The sequence below is a fragment of the Panthera pardus genome, unplaced genomic scaffold (genome assembly GCF_024362965.1).
Source record: "Panthera pardus isolate Hobbes unplaced genomic scaffold, ASM2436296v1 HiC_scaffold_1, whole genome shotgun sequence".
NCBI lineage: Eukaryota > Metazoa > Chordata > Mammalia > Carnivora > Felidae > Panthera > Panthera pardus.
Genome location: NW_026526654.1, coordinates 46,801,756 through 46,819,182, shown reverse-complemented (window position 1 = coordinate 46,819,182; position 17,427 = coordinate 46,801,756). Strand labels below are relative to the sequence as shown.

The 17,427-nt window shown below is 36.8% G+C and overlaps 1 pseudogene; it reads right to left on the bottom strand.

Moving 5' to 3' along the window:
- Positions 1-390: 390 nt before the first annotated feature.
- Positions 391-3,220, bottom strand: LOC109247158 (spindle and centriole-associated protein 1-like; annotated as a pseudogene).
- Between the last annotated feature and the right edge of the window lie 14,207 nt (positions 3,221-17,427).

Here is a 17,427-nt window from a genome sequence, read left to right as displayed (position 1 = left end):
TGTTTTCAACACTAGATTGTGACTCTGTTCATTATATCATTAGAGCTTAATAATACTTAAAATGAATGATAGAATAAATCAAGGAAATAATATTGAAAATTAAGAAATCTTAGAGTCTCAAACAATTTTCTGGAAACTTTTTAAATTTGTATTTTTTCCCTGTTGTCAACATTTACAAGAAGTCGTAGGTTGGTTAGTCATTGGAAATCTATTGGAAGAAGTCAAAAATTAAAATAATTGCTTTATTCTTTGTTCCAAAAATACTAAGTCATAAGATCTTTGCAGGTTTTATCTAAAAGAAGGACATGAAAACTTGAAAGCAGGAGCAGAGAGGGGAGTGGAAGCTCAAGAATATATTACTGAGAACAAACTCTGTAAAACCAAATTCATTTATGACAAGTGGGTAGCAAAAGCAAACCAGCCTTCTTCATTTTGTTTCTCAGTCTTTGTTCTTGGATTAAGAGGTGTGAATCACCCAGTTCGTGAGGTAGCATTTAATGGAGAACAAGAATTACTAGCAGTCCCTGGAGATCTTGTATTTATTCAATTAGGAGAGACAGCACTGCATTTTGAGCTGTCGGGGGCTGTACTTGTAAAATAAATACTTCAATTGTCCTCTTTTCTCCTTCAGTCCGTGCTCTGGCCCGTGACAGAATGGGCGATACTGGTGGAGAGAAAAGGTCCAAACCAACAAGTATCAGCTGCTCTGCAAGACTTTTCTATGAGTATCTATACTCTGCCGATTCATTCCTGCAATCTGTTCCTTCATGCTTCCTGGTGGTAGAGATTGTGCTGCTGGAAAATTAGCAGTCGTGTCACTTGTATGACTTGTCTCTTATTGAATTCCTGAAGTCCATCCCCTTGCTCTCCTTCTGGCCCAATATTATTGCTCAGATGTGTCTTGATAGCTAAATTCTGCACTGTCGACTCAACAATTTGTGCCATGAAATCCTTTCTTATTCCTGCCTCATTTGTTCTAAGCTATGGCCCATCTCCCAGTACTAGGGGCTCTTCTGAAAAATTGGGGGTTCTGTCCTGCTAAATGTTTGAATGAGAACTGCGGAGGGTCTGGAAGAGGCTAAAAAAAAGGAACCTGAGTTTTGTTCTCCATATCTTCCCCCATATGAGAAACCCTCCACCTCTGAGTGAAGAGGCAACTTCTTTGAATTCTGATTGTGCAGTAGGTAAGATCTTTTCTCAATTTTGTTTCTTCTCAATTATTTTCATAGTTGGAAGAATTTGTGGAGCAGGACAAGTTTGAACAGTCCTCCTCAACACATGCTGCAAGGGAGAAAATTCTGAGTTGATCTTCTGCCTTGGTGGTGTTATTTGAGCTCAAATACATGTGCTGGAAAATTGTTGGCCAGATCCACACGATCTGGGGGAGGGGGTTGGCACCTGGGAAAGTTTAACAGCCAAGTCTTCCTGTGGGAATTCAACCACTTCTTCCCCTCTGACCATCGATGGCACAGAGACATTAGCATTTAGAACAGGGCCCTCTGAATTATCTGTAATTCCTACCCATGGATCCCCTTTCTAATGCCTGATTTTCTGTGTTGCTATTTATCAAAGACAATTCTTTATGGCATGTGTGAGTGATATAAGTTGCCTAATCTATTGTGACCATGTACTGCTGAAGTCTTAACCTGGGTAGTATTTTCTTCTCCAAGAAGAATTTCAGGTGTAAGAGCATTAGTGAGCTCATGATGATCACCTAACACTTGTTGTAGCAGCTGCCTGTGTCTACTTTATGCAGCTGCAGCTCACTGTCTTTAAGGTACCAAATCAGGCAACAGAGGGAGCTCACCAGCTACAGAGTGAAACCTGTAAGACTGACTACTCTGTAGTCCCTTGACTTCACATCCTGTCCACCATTCATATTCTTCCATTTAGTGTTCCACTTCATGTATCATGTGTTTGAGGACATCTAGCCCGAATTTATTGCTATTTGGTAAGTCTGTGGAGGCTATGCTACCTGCTGACATGTTTTTCTTCTGCTTGGAAGGCGCAAACAAATCCATTTTTCCTTTTATTTTATTTAACAACTGTTTTTTGCTTCCTTGGGGTTAGTGCCTGTCCCACAATATAGCTTGAGTCTAGAATCTCAGTAGATTCTTCAGACTGAAGCCTGGTGTGGATTTTCTTGGCAGCACTGGTAGGATTTAAAGCAGCTTTTTGTTCCCATGATGGAGGGACAGATGATGGAGTTCCTGGAGGGGTTACCTGTGACTGTGTTTCTATTTTTTGCTGAATATCAGTCCACAGTTTAATTAAATCAGAATTATATTCTCTTAGTTGGGGGAGAAACCTGTCTGCATTCCTATTTGACTGAGAGTTTAGAGTTATCCAGTTCATTCTCACTTTCTTCTGTTACAGTTTCTCCTTCTTCATCATCATCTACTTCATTAGGAGCCTGAGGTTCCATGACAGATTCACTAAGAATGGCCTGGGTGACAGGGTCTTGATTGACCACTATGAGACCTTGTTAAAGATCAGGAGCCACTGTTACATTTAGAAATCCTATGCACCTATGAGAATCTTAGTTGATTCTGGTATAAGTATAATTATAGAAGATAGTTTTTCCTAGATTTCTGTTTTTATTTCTTCTTCTTCTTCTTCTTCTTCTTCTTCTTCTTCTTTGTCTTTTTTTTCCCTATACATTTCAGGTCTTTATAGGAAAAGAATTACAAGCTGTTGACATAACATTTCTCTCTTTGGACACATTTCAGGATAATAAAAATTCCTCCCATCTTCATGAAGATTTGCTTACATTCTAGAGTATTAAGAAACTTAGATATACCATCCCTTGAGAGACATCTGATTAGATTTCAGTGTAATAAACTAAGAAGGCCTTCCCCTCCTCAGATCACAAGAGCCTTTGACATTCTAGACCAAAATAAAGTTTTTTTTTTTCTTTTTCCCACAGGGGCTAATGGATGGAAATACCAGCTATCCAACTTAAGCACTAAATGTTATAATTTTGGAGTGCCTCTCCTGTGATATGAACTCACTGCATTCCCAAATAATACCTTGTTCTCACTCTGAGCAATTGACTGATTGTTTGTGTCCTCTCAAAAGTGTATGTTGAAATCCTAACACCAATGTGATTGTATTAGGAGGCAGGGCTTTTGGGGCGATGAGGTCATGAATGGAGCCCTCATTAATGGGATTAGTACCTTATAAAACAGGCCTCAGAGAACTTCTTCCCCTCTTCCACCATGTGAAGACACAGCAAGAAGAGAGCTGTCTATGAACCAGGAAGTGGACTCTCACCAAACACCACATCTGTTGGTGCCTTGATTTTGGACTTCTCAGCCTCCAGAACTGTGAGGAATAAATTTCTGTTATCTATAAGCCACCCAGTCTATGGTGTTCTTCTATAGCAGTCTCAATGGACTACTGCACTGTGTGTTCCAGTGAGGATTGGGGCTCAAAGAACTGGCACTAAGATCCTACCCAGGCTGGTGTTTTTGATGTGAGTAATGCATGGCCTGTTTTTCTGCAGTCTGATACTTCTGTCAGGATACACATGAAATTACATAGACTAACTTGTTAACTTGCAAGTAGGGTAAAGTCTCAGACCCTTCACACTTTCTGACTTAACATATATTCCATAAAATATTCTCTACAAACAAACAAAAGAATCTGTTCTACAAAACAGAATTAATAATATCAGTCTGAATAATATCCTTAATATTTAGATTTGTTTCCTTCAAGATCTTGGTGTCTGTAGTTTTCGGTTTATGATACTATCCAAAAAACAAACAAGCATCTATGGCTGTGGTAAAAATCAACAAACTGTGATTAAGCTGAAAGAGCATAAACTACCACATGTATATAATAATCATGCATGTATGCAATGACGTCTTCCACAGATTTGGGGGTTGCATAGGTGGCTGTGGTCAGTGGAGCATTCCTAACCACTTCTGGTTAGGCGCTGTCCCATTGGAATTGATTTTTGCTCAAATAAGTCATAAAATACTTAATGTACCTTAGTTTATCTTTTAACCATACAAACCTGTTAATTGCATTCCTTGGTTTATTAAAAAAAAAAAGACATTGCTGCTGTGGGTTTGATTGTCTTCAATCAGTATCAGTTCTTAGTTTCTCTCATTTTGAAAATACACGTTCCTCAGTAGGCAGGGGAACAGGTTTGCCTTTCTAAACAACAAATATTTCATTAAGAAATACCAAGATATTTTTGAACAAGTAGAGAAAGCCCTATAGAACTCTACTTTACTTTCAAAATTGCTACTATCATCTACAAAGGGGCAGATGTTGTCTGAGCATAAGAATATCAAAACAACGATGCCTATTTAAAATGTATTATTCTGTGTTGATAAAGCCAAGAGGATATTATCACTTGTGACATCTGAGCAGAAACAGTATAGCTATCATCATTTAAGATGATGGACTAGATAACTTCTAAGGTTTCTTTCTACTTTAAGAATATATTTAGTAATTGTGTGAGATAATAATACTTTCTGTTGCATCCATTTTGAAATTGTGCACGACACTGATTTTAAAGCATGGTTCCCTTTCAGTCTCCCTATCACAATGAATGGTATCAATATCCATTAAGTTTTACCAACTTAGAAACCCGGCATCATTCTTTTTACTTCTCCTCTATAAATAGAATCCATCACTAAGCCCTTTGATGGATGCTCCAATTTATTCACATTTATTCATCTTCACCACACTAACCTCATGCAAGATATAATCATCTCTTACTTAAACTACTGAATTACTTTTATCTGAACTATAAACCGGACTCAGTCTTTAAGATCACAATTTGAGAAAATGCATTTTTAAAGCACCTATGCCAATCTTAGAAAAATAAACATGCTATAAATTCCCACTTCTTTCAGTACCTGCATATGTATGCCAACTAATGCCCAGTTCTCATAATGTAATCTAAATAGTGTCCTCTAATATATCCTAATCCAAGCCATCATTTCTTCCTTTTTTTTTTTTTTTTTTTTTTTTTTTTGCTCTTCTTGATCTGGACACTGCAAAAGGAAAAGAAGTTTTGGGAGGGAAGCAGAAATTTTTCTGTGACTTCTTACCAAAAGTTCGTAAGGGTTAAATCTCTCTTTACCAAGAAATCTAATCTTCATGTATTTTAAAATTAATGTGAATATTCTGTTCTTCACGGTGGCCCTTTTGGATTAGCAAGTTACATTGTCAATGACTTTAAGCAACTACGATTTCATAAATTTTATTGGGAAAAAAGTCCTCCATGTGTGTTTAAGCACTATCCTTTTGTATTAGTTCTTCAAAGGGCATATGTTATGAAAGTTCATTCTGAAATATCAAAAGTGACCATAAAATTTGCCATAGTCATACTTAATTCATCCCAGAAGTGATATGCTTTTGCCAAGTTAAAGTGATAATAGCATATCCTCCTTTTTTCTTCTCAGTGAATGACACTCTAGAGGATATGATTGTCCAGTGATGTCAAAGTCACTGAGGCAGTGAAATGAACTTTATCACTCATATCTAATAGAGTCATTGAACTGTATTAAAATTAAACCTACATTTTACTTCCTGGAATAGACAGAGGATGAACAGAAACTGAGCTTCAATAATTCCAATTTTGGAAAAAAAAATAGTCTCTACTATTTCAAAAAGTTTTGGAGGGCAAATAAACTTCAGATATATTCTTTTTTAAAGAGATAAATCAAATGGGTTATTGCTGGGAACTCTTTTATTTATTTATTTATTTATTTATTTTTTAACATTTATTTATTTTTGAGACAGAGAAAGACAGAGCATGAACGGGGGAGGGTCAGAGAGAGGGAGACACAGAATCTGAAACAGGCTCCAGGTTCCGAGCTGTCAGCACAGAGCCCGATGCGGGGCTCGGGCTCACGGACCGCGAGATCGTGACCTGAGCCGAAGTCGGCCGCTCAACCGACTGAGCCACCCAGGCGCCCCTGCTGGGAACTCTTTTAAACACTAAATTGTAGCTATCTAGTAAGTTAGGAGGTATAGCTTGCAGTTTCTTTCCCCTAACTGGTTTATTTTGTTTTGTTTTGTTCTGTTTTTAGTCAAACTTCTCCAGGATAAAGATTTTACTTCAAACACTCTTATGTAATTAAGTGTGGCCCTGTGACAAAATTTTGGCTAATAATTAAAGATAGAAATGTCAGATGTCAGCTGCTTGGAATTTCTTCAGTAGTTCACATGAGTGCTTTCTTGTTTTGTTTGTTTTAATTTTTTAATGCTTATTTATTTTTGAAGGAGAGAGAAAGAAAGAGACAGAGTGTGAGTGGGGGGAGGGGCAGAGAGAGAGGGTGACACAGAATCCAAAGCAGGCTCCAGGCTCTGAGCTGTCAGCACAGAGCCCAACGCAGGGCTCGAACCCACGAACCATGAGATCATGACCTGAGCCGAAGTTGGACACTCAACCGAGTAAACTAACCAGTCCCCCAGTGCTTCCTTGTTTTATGTGTCTTTTCCTGGCTGCTACTGCTTTTATACAGATGTGGTGACTAAGTGCTAAAGCCTCCATATGTCCCAAATGGAAAACCAATAGAGCCTAAGTATATTGACAATGGAATGGAAGGATGCTGCGTATCTGGAGACTCCATGACACAGAGTTGCCATACCAGCCCTGGCATGCACACCTTCAGCCTTTATATGAAATAGTGATATACTTATATCATCTCTGGTTTATGACCCTTTAATTGTGGTGTTTCCACTAAACTCTAAACCCAGTGGATAGAGTGACATTTCCTGGGAATAAAGATGTTCAGTCCAGTATAATATGCTATAAATTGCTTGTTACAAGTCTTTAACAAGGTAAGTACATAAATAGAAAATAAACATTCAGATACTTCTACAATGATTAACATTAATATGATGTTTTTATTGTATTTTACAAAAATATTCATCTGCATTAGATAAGAAAAATAATAGAGATCCTTATCACAGGTAATTTGAAACTATTAGGCAACATGTATTATGTGTATGTGTGTGTGCATGTGTGTGTGTAATTATTATTTCCACTTGCTAGTAAATATCTAATGGAGGACAGGCTTTATCTGAAGAGCTTAAAATTGTTTAACAGATATGAAGTCATTCTATGTCTGCTCTCAGTTTCTATTGGCCCTGAAAGATGATCAGGAACCCACTTTAGCTACTCTTGGAATTATATTTCTTGCACCAAACATATTCCAAAACCCAGGTATGAAAAATGTGCCAAGCATGTGTGTGAGTATTGAGACTCTTTAAAAAAAAATTTTTTTTAATATTTACTTATTTTTGAGAGAGAGAGAGAGAGGAGAGAGAGAAAGAGAACAGGCATGAGTGGGGGGAGGGGCAGAGAGCAAGGGAAACACAGAATCTGAAGTAGACTCCAGGCTCTGAGCTGTCAGCACAGGGCCCCATGTGGGGCTGGAACCCCTGAACCGTGAGATCATGACCTGAGCCGAAGTTGGGCACTCAGCTGACTGAGCCACCCAGGTACCCCAAGAGACTCTAACAGAGGTACTATGAGTATCTTTGTGCTAAAATCTTGGTCCTAAGAACATCAAAGTTCAGGATGTGAGGGCATAATGATAGGCCCAACTGTAGAGAAATATCTACCACTAAACAAGTTAACTTTGGCCCCCCCCCCAAAAAAAAGTCAATATAAATGACGGTTCTTGAATAACCCAAATGGATAGAGTTCAAGGTAAAACATTTTTCTAGAAGTGGAATGCAATTGCTGAAGGGCAGAGAAAGGAGGGTGGAGGAAGGGAAGGACAAGAATGAGGGAGGGAGAGAAAGTAGAGGGGATGGAATTTGTTATATTTTACATAGTTCCTACAAGTGTGTGGTGGGAGTGTGATGTCACACAGGAAGAAGTTTAAATGGGGCAATGGTTAATTTATTATTGTATCATACCATAGCAAAAAGGGGAATAAAATTTAAATGTAACAATCACCATTCTTCTACAAAAAAAAAAAAATATTATTCCCCCCCCCCCCCCGCCCAAATAGCCTTTACAAAAAGGAAAAGAAAAGCAAGTGATGCCTGCATCACAAGCAAGATAATGTTCTTATTCCTTGTCTTCATGATTTTCCAGGCAACGTGCAATTCATTTCAAATTTGTGGTTTTATTTATTGCTCAATTTTGTTTTTTCTTATTTGCTATTGAAGATTCCTTTAGAAAGTCTATCAAATATACAACTTAATGGGTACTCCAGCTTCTGGTTTTATTGCTGACTATGAACAATACAGAAAAAAAAGAGAGAGAGAGAGAGAGAGAGAAACAGTTTTATTATTACCTACGGCCACTTAAAGATAAACCGTAGCTCAGTTATTAGGGGGAATTGGATGTCTTTTCCAATCAGATTTGGAGAGAATGTAATTCTTGAGGGTAAATAACATCTAAGTAAGAAAGAGGTATAAATATAATTAAATTACAATTCTCAAAACAAGTAAAACTGTGATGTTTCTCATGATATATTATACCTGACATATTTTAAAAGGAGTAAAGAGAAATAAAGTTTGTTTAAAACTTAAATAAACAATATACTTGTAACTATTGAATGTGTCTAATACAGCTAATGACTAATCTTTAGTATGTACTCACTTTATTTCAGGTATTGTATTAAATCACATTAAAGAGTAACAACCCCATTTCGTAGATAGGGGCTTACTCTTATTTTATATGGCTTTCACGTAAATAAGTTTATGTTAAACATGGTGGGGGGAAGGGAGGAAAACAGAACAAAACTATATAGTAAGTAATAAAATAATAATAAACAACAATAACAAGAAAAATATTTTAAAAAGACAGAAATGAAAATGTAGAGGAGGAAAAGGTTTCCCTTGATCCTCTTAGGGTCCCTGGCTGTACCTGAAAATTAAATTTGTAAAGACAGATTTACAGGAGAAAACATATACATTTATTTAATTTATAAGTTTCATATGACGGGACATCTGGGTGGCTCAGTCCCTAGAGCGTCCGACTTCAGCTCAGGTCATGATCTCACACTCCATGAGTTCGAGCCCCGTGTCGGGCTCTGTGCTGGCAGCTCACAGCCTGGAGCCTGCTTCAGATTCTGTGTCTCCCTTTCTCTCTGCCCCTCCCCTGCTCATGCTCTGTCTCTCTCTGTCTCAAAAATAAATGAAAACATTAAAAAATTTTATAAGTTTTATATGACATGGGAACCTTCGTAAAGAAATGAAAACCCAAAGAAACACTTAGACCTGTGCACTTTTATGTAGGTTTGATGAAGAGTAGACAGCTGTGAAGGAATAGGATAGGGTGAGGAGTATGAGATAATTGTAACAAGTTTGGTCTGTTTATTTAGACTCTTCATGATGGTCTTTGTCTTCAAAGGTAAGGATTCTCCTTTCCTCCTGGTATAGGGAAGGCGCCTCTCATTTGAGAGATTTATGACCCGTTTCTGAAGAAAGAACAAGGGGCTGGGAGAGAAGGCCAGAGTGACTCAAACTCTCAAATTCCTTCAGCTGAAAATATTCAACATGCAAGTGTGCAATATGTTGGGGTAATGTGTCCTGGACCCCTTCAAAAATTATATTTATGCTAGTGTTAGGTATATATCGAATACTGGGAAATGTAACATTAGATTTTTTTTTAACTGAAATACAGCTGTAATATTGGCACTTCAATTACTCTCAGGCAATTACTATCTATACCTTTTTATGAAAGAATTTTAGGACTCTGAAAGGATGATCAGCTTTTCCTACTAAGCACTATACAACTAATCATATTTTAGCAAACTGAAAATATTAATGGCAATCTGCACCACTGTAAATACCAACAGCAATTGTAACACACATCTCAAGCTTGCTCTCCCTTTTGAACAGTACCTTTAAGAAACATCAGGATGACTGGGTGCCTGGGTGGTGTAGTTGGTTAAGTGTCTAATTCTTGATTTTGGCTCAGGTCATGATCTCAAGTTTCCTGAGATTGAGCCCTCGTTGGGCTCTGGGTAGACAGCACGGGGCCTGCTTGGTGATCTCTCTCCCTGGCTGTCTGCCTCACTCTCTCTCTCTCTCTCTCTCTCTCTCTCTCAAAAATAAAAACATATGTTGTCAAGATGACAACATCAGAAATAAAAAAAGAACTTAGAAAACCTATGGTATTCAAAAAGAGAAAATTTGGAAAATGCAACTGTATCTAGTCTGTAAATATTACAGCTGTTTCCAAAAGACTGCTGTTAGAATTTTCAAAATATAAGAGCTCATTTAATGCCTAATAATTTAGGGCAATCATCTTGACTTTTTCATTTCTTTTTTCTCTATCATATTAAATAAGAGGTTTGAACAGAAGAAATCTTATTGTGAGTTCAGTACTGGAAGGAAGACTATATGAATGAATTTAATTTGCTGGTTAACATTAACAAGTAAATGTTAGAAATGGGCTTTCCTTGGTCAAATTTGGTATGTTTAAATTTTGTGAATTAACTAAAACATTTTAAAGACAACGCCCACCCTTGCAAAAAAAAAAAAATCTGCTGGACCTGTGGACTATACCTTAAAGATAGTATGTGAGGTTTTATCCTTATGATCCTGTGTTCATCCATTGGTATAGTAATAGTTTTAGTTTTCTGATACTATCAGAAGCTTAACTTACCTATTCCGGTTAACCTTTCATTCAGCTTTTCATCCACTCTACTCAGGAGGTTTAGGATTGTCTCTGAATTGTTCAACACTGACTGAATCATATTAATATTGAATAAATAGGGGACTAATGTTGTTGCATTTACCTGAGCCCTTTCTTCCTGAAAATCTTGTTGAGAGACCCTCCCCTCCTCTCTTGTGTTCTGAGAAATGGCTAACTGCAAGGGAGTGACTTTCCTGGCATATTTCAAGAATTAAAAACCTCCAGCCTTCAAATAAGACTCACTGTCCTCCTCCATAATCTCCTTATTTCCCTGTGAACCCTCCTTTTCCTCACTAGTCTTTTACAATGTCTTCATTAATGAATGTTCCTTCTGTTACAACAGCCCGAATAAAACCATCTAAGTAATTTGGTCTTTCACAGCACTTTTTAGATCGATAAAGTGAATAGAATTTGAGAAGCGGACATTAGGAAGGTTTGGATATGACAAGGAGAGATAATTTTTAATATTTATAATTATATTTTAATTTTTGACAGTTTACTTTCCTCTCTTTGATATTAGGAAGTTTTTCCTTTTTTTCCTTGACTCTACTACAAACAGGATTGCTTTCATAATGTATGAGGTTATTTGATGATCTAGTTATTTTCTTAGTTTATATATATATTTAAAAGGGTTTTTGTTTATTTGTGTTCTGATTCAGAGCTAGTGCTAATATTCACCTGGGTTCTATTAATATGCCTACATTTCTCAGAGAAAATAAATAAACTTTATGAAAAATGTATTTTTACAATTGCTTCTCTTAAAATGGTTGTATAATAAAAAAATTTTTTTAGTTTCTCTGTAAACATTTACTGTGCATACTTGTTATTACAGTTCAAGGGAGCTTTTATTTCTTTTGTTTTATTAACATTTATCAAGGATTAACTAAGGATTAGGCATTGGGCTAAATGGTTTAAGTTATTTTCACAATCCTCAGTATACTTACAGTGAGGAAATTCGGGAACAAAGAGGTTAGGTAATTTGCCCTACTCACATACATGGAGAAAGACAGAGCCTAGACAGAGCCTGAGTGACCTGAACCCCAGTTGTAACCTCTTAACCACTCAGAATACTTCCAGAATGTTTAAGGAAATGTTTTGTATGTTATCAAACTTACTACAAATTAAAAAAAAAAAAATCTATCCGAATTAAACTAGTAAAAGGGAAGCTCGTTCACTAATTCCTGCTACTCTTATCCATAATTTATAGTTCCAAAGAAGAAAAGTAGACTGGTAAATGCATACAATGATTCTTTTTCTGACGGCCTTCCACGAGAGAAAGGCAGAAAAGATGAATCCTTTGGGATTCGGTTTGGGATTATTTCTGAGCCTTTGAAGAAAGGGCGAGCAGAAATACCTTCCTCCTACCAAGATTGAGCAGTGCTAGGTATGCAAGGAGACAAGCAGAAGTGGTGAGAGAAAGCACATCTCACTCCAAGACTACTTAGGATCCCTACGCATTACCTTTTGATACTTACAAATAAGAGTGTCTTGGGTAAATTTTTCTTCATCTCCCCAAGCAGTTTGATATTACCTGATCAACGTCTTTTACATCTGATACTTAATCTCTCATAGCACTTTTCCCGGGTATTATTTGCTTTTAAATGCCTTTCTTCTCACTGTTCTGGATATAAAGAACCATTTGTTGTTTAAAATTATGCTTCCAACACCAATTTGGATTCTTGGCATTATAGAAGGGTTTCAATGAATATTTGACAGATGAATATATTGCATTATTAACATATTACATTTAACTTATCTTCACCCTATAAATTACAGAGAATCATATATTCATTTTAACATAGATCTATAATTTCTATATGCTTACATAAGTTCAAGCCAATTGAATAACTGAGATTTTTCTAAAAATTCCTGATTGTTTTCATTGGCGCTCTGTTTATTTTTTTTTTTAATTTTTTTTAACGTTTATTTATTTTTGAGACAGAGAGAGACAGAGCATGAACGGGGGAGGGTCAGAGAGAGGGAGACACAGAATCTGAAACAGGCTCCAGGCTCTGAGCTGTCAGCACAGAGCCTGACGCGGGGCTCGAACTCACGGACCGCGAGATCATGACCTGAGCCGAAGTTGGCCGCTTAACCACTGAGCCACCCAGGCGCCCCATTGGCGCTCTGTTTAAATTAATAGCATAAAATCTGAATAATAGCATTAGTCCAAAAAGGTTTTCAGTCCCTAAAATAATGTCTTTTTATGACCATAGATCTGATTAATTTTGATTGTGAATGTAGATCTAGGAATGTGATATATATATATATATATATATATACCCTTTTTTTAAGTTTATTTATTTTGAGAGAGAGAGAGAGAGAGTGCACGCATTCAAGTGAGTGGGGGAGGGCAGAGAAAGAGGGATAGAGAGAATCCCAAACAGGCTGCACACTGTCAGCAGGGAGCCCAACACTGGCTCCAACCCATGAACTGTGAGACTCTGACCTGAGCTGAAATTAAGAGTCGGACACTTCACTGACAAATGAACCACCCAGGTGCCCCAGTGATATATTTATTAAAGAAATATAATTTTATACACTAAACCATTTGATAATCAACAAATGCATAGAATATTAGACCAGCCATCCAAACAAAAATATTTTATGATTGATTAATCTGCTTCTCTGTTCCTACTCTTCCAGGGAGTAAGTAGACACTGTTGATTTCCTAGGACTTAGAAACATTAATGTAGTGTCATTGTATGTTAAAATAAGGCACCTTTTTACCCTGAAAACACCTTTGCTTTCTTTTTACTACATTCTTTGGTATTACTTTGCTAGTTCAATTCAGTAGTCAAGCTTTTAGTCTCCATGGTTACTTTTGCAAATGTAATTTGGTGAGAAGATGAGAGTAAAAATCACTCAAGGCAGTACCTGGATGTGCAATTTAGCTATTCTCCCTAATGTGTACACTTCATAGCCTGTTTTCTACAGTCCTTTAGGAATTATCTTAATGTTTTAATTGAAATCAAACTACATTTAATATAATCCTTTTTTTCAGTATTTAAATTAAAAATAAATTTCCCCAATAAAAATAATAAAAATAAAAAATAATAAAAAATAAAAATAAATTCCCTGTAAGCATCTTCTATACCAGTTAAAATCTAAAGTTGCCATTTGTATCAGCCAATTATTGTACATTATTTGTATCTGGTAATAGAAGTGAGGTAAAGGAATGGGTTTTGGACTCTGAAGAAACATAGGCATTTAAGTATATATTATTTTTAAAAGTGTTGCAAGATTCTTTACTTCACTACACAGGATTCATTGTCTCACCACTTCGAAGAATGAAGAGGTGGACACAGAATAAAATGAGCAGCAGGCAAAAGCTTATTATAAGATTAGAAAGTAAGAATAGTATTGGGGTGCCTGGGTGGCTCAGTCAGTTGAGCGTCCTGATCTCTCATTTTGTGAGTTCAAGCCCTGCGTCTGGCTCTGTGCTGACGGCTCAGAGCCTGGAGTCTGCTTCAGATTCTCTGTCTCCTCTCTCTCTGTTCCTCCCCGACTCAGTCTCTCTGTCTCTCTCTCTCTCTCAAAAATAAGAGTAAAGATTTTTTAAAAAATTAGAAAGTAACAATAGTATGAAAGCTCTCTGCAGAGAGGGGACACCAGCAGCTATAGGCAAGGGGCTGTGTTTTTTAGGGTTTGGGTTGGCCTCTCTACTTTCCCCTTGTTCCTTTTCAAGTTCTACCCTTACCAGCTGGTTAACTCTAAATGTCTAGTCATTCTTTTTTGATTGGCTCATTTCCATTGTACAAGGTGGTCTATGGCCATACTACTGTTCCTTGTGGGTCATGTGTTCTATGGTCTACTTATTTTTAGTCAGGTCTTCTGTTTGTCAAATTCCTGAGGGAAACCTGAGGGGAAGTCAGTGCTGTCTGTTACATTTTTAAGAGGAACTTTATGCCTGAGGGAGTTTGCTCGCTTTCAGACTTTCCCAGAAGAAATGTTTTAAAATATGTGTTTTTCCCCACCCAGGGACCTTCAAGCCCTAGCCTCTCCCTTTCTGCTTACTGAATCCTATCTTTCCCTATCATAAAAGGACTTTGACATTTTTGTGTATGGGCATGAAGGATAAAGGATATGACAATTGTGAAATTCCAAACATTCATATCGTATCAAGTTGCAACTAGCATAGCATTATCTATATAGAATAAGAACACTTTACATTTTACTATAAGTAATCTAGTATCCATAAGTTGGGTTTTGAGCCAGTATGAGCCAATACTTATTTTCTCATAAGTATTATTTAATAAAATGAATTGTCATAGCTGTACTATGTAATTCTGTTCTTAGTTCTGTGATGGATACAGTATAATCTAAAAACAAAACTGTTATTTTGAATATTGAGGTAATGATGAATTATTAATACATATGAAAGTACTTTATAAACATGAAAAATATTTTTGCTTTTGAGTGAGTGTGCTCTATATGCAAAAAATACTGTTAGTGGTGGTTTTCTTCATGGAATAAAAAACTTTTAAAGGTAATAGTGTAGACAAACAATATTTTCCTTAAGTTTCTAAATTGAACTTTCAAAGTCTTGGTGCTTTAGTTATAAATCTCTGAAATAGTAACAGTCCCTCTTAAGGGAGCCCTTGATTAATATATACTTATATAAATTTAAGCGCATTAAATTACCTTAAACGATCAATCCCATTTTGAACTTATTTAAATTCCCTCCAACATTTTAATCTTCATTCATAAATATAACAACACTTGTGTTTTAAGTGTGTGAAGTAATTATCTTGAGACAGAAAACATTAAAACATTAGCCAACTCTAATAATACATTAAAATTATAAATTCAGTGGTTTAATTTTTAATATTCAAGTGTTGTCCATAATCTTCATCACATTTTCTTTTACCCTGCCACATAAAATTTATTTTTTGACTTTTTTAAAGATGCTTATTTATTTATTTTGAGAAAGACAGAGAAAGAGAGCAGGCATGCGAGCCAGCACCAGAAGCAAAGGGCAGAAAAAGAGGGAGAGAGAATCTCAGGCAGTCTCTAAGCTGTCAGCTCAGGGTCCCATGTCGGGTTCAATCTCATGACCATGAGGTCATGACCTGAGTCAAACTCAAGAGTCAGATACTCAACTGATTGAGCCACCCGGGTGCCCCATTACCCTTCCACATAAAATTTAAAATCTCAAATCAGTATTACTTCCTAAATCTTAATATTACTTACTAGGATCTTAAGGCCGTTGTAAAGAATTTCTAACGCATCAAAATCCATAAATACTGTTAAATTAATTAAAGAAGGAGTCCATTAGACTGAGATGGTTCTAATGCCCTGGTGGCCTACATAAGCAAATCAAAACATAAACCCGTAAATGGCTCTAGGTTATGAAATCAGAGTGCTAAGAACAACCAGTCACAAACAAAGCTTCAAGCTATAGTCAATGGAGTAATTTATTTTGTTTCTGTACCGTCTTTATGTAAGTCTTTCCCCTCGCTCCCTTAGGTGGAATGCTTTTAAACCACTTCTGGTTTGGTGCCGCCACAGTGAAATCTATTTTTGTTCAATTAACTCTTAAAATATTTACTATGTCTCAGTTTATCTTTTAACACTACAAATATTTTAATTGTATCTCTCAGTTTAATGCAAAAGGCATTGCTGCTGTGGGTTTTTCTCCATCCTCTATATAAGAAGTCTAAGTCTCTTTGAAAATACAAGTTCCGGGGCGCCTGGGTGGCGCAGTCGGTTAAGCGTCCGACTTCAGCCAGGTCACGATCTCGCGGTCCGTGAGTTCGAGCCCCGCGTCAGGCTCTGGGCTGATGGCTCGGAGCCTGGAGCCTGTTTCCGATTCTGTGTCTCCCTCTCTCTCTGCCCCTCCCCCGTTCATGCTCTGTCTCTCTCTGTCCCAAAAATAAATAAAAAAAAAAAAAAAAAAAAAAAAATGTTGAAAATACAAGTTCCTCAGTAGGCAGGTAAATAGGTTTGCCCTTCTAGGTAAACTGGGGATTAGTTCCCAAACTAAAATTACCATCTCAAAAGAATCCAGGATTGGTAAGAATAACTGTGATTGATTATTACCCCAGAAATTTGGCTACATGAAACCAGAGACTACTGTCCTCTCCAGTCTCAGTAATACTGAAACAGATTATAAAATAATGGGGATAGTATAAATATATGACCTACTTTCTCTTGCATCTTCCTTTGTAAAAAATTGCAGCTTTTTGTAATTGGAACAGTCTGCTTATCATATACCCCGTTCACCTAGCTATTATTTCTCTGCTGGGTTTTGGGAGTAATCCAATAAGCAGCACCCTTCCCCATCTAGTTTCTATGCCAATTAAAAAAACAATTAGACAAAGAGAAAGCAGCTGAGAACCAAAGCATTACTTTTCTTCCTGATAAAGTTTATACTGGAGTACATGGATCAATATGAGAACTGAGCAAGATTGCTAACTCCCTACTTGATAACTTCATTGACAAAACCAGAGGGGAAATAGAATTTGCAGAGAAATAATTACTTACATTAGTGTTTCTCAGAGTTTAACAAATCACACTAGATATTTTGTTAAAAAGCAGGATCTCATTTAGCAGCTTTGGCTGGATCCCAGATTTAGCATTTCTAACAAACTCCTAGGAAATAGTAAAGTTGCTTGTTCAGGGACTATACTTTGATTACTAAGGTCCTAGACTAAGCACGCAGAAACTTTTTCTGTAAAGGTACAGAAAGTAAATATTCTAGGCTTTGTAATTATATGGTCTCCATCACAACTAACTCTGCTGGTGTAGCTAGACAGTAACCACAGTAAATAGTGGAGGAGGCATGGCTGTGTTTCAATAAC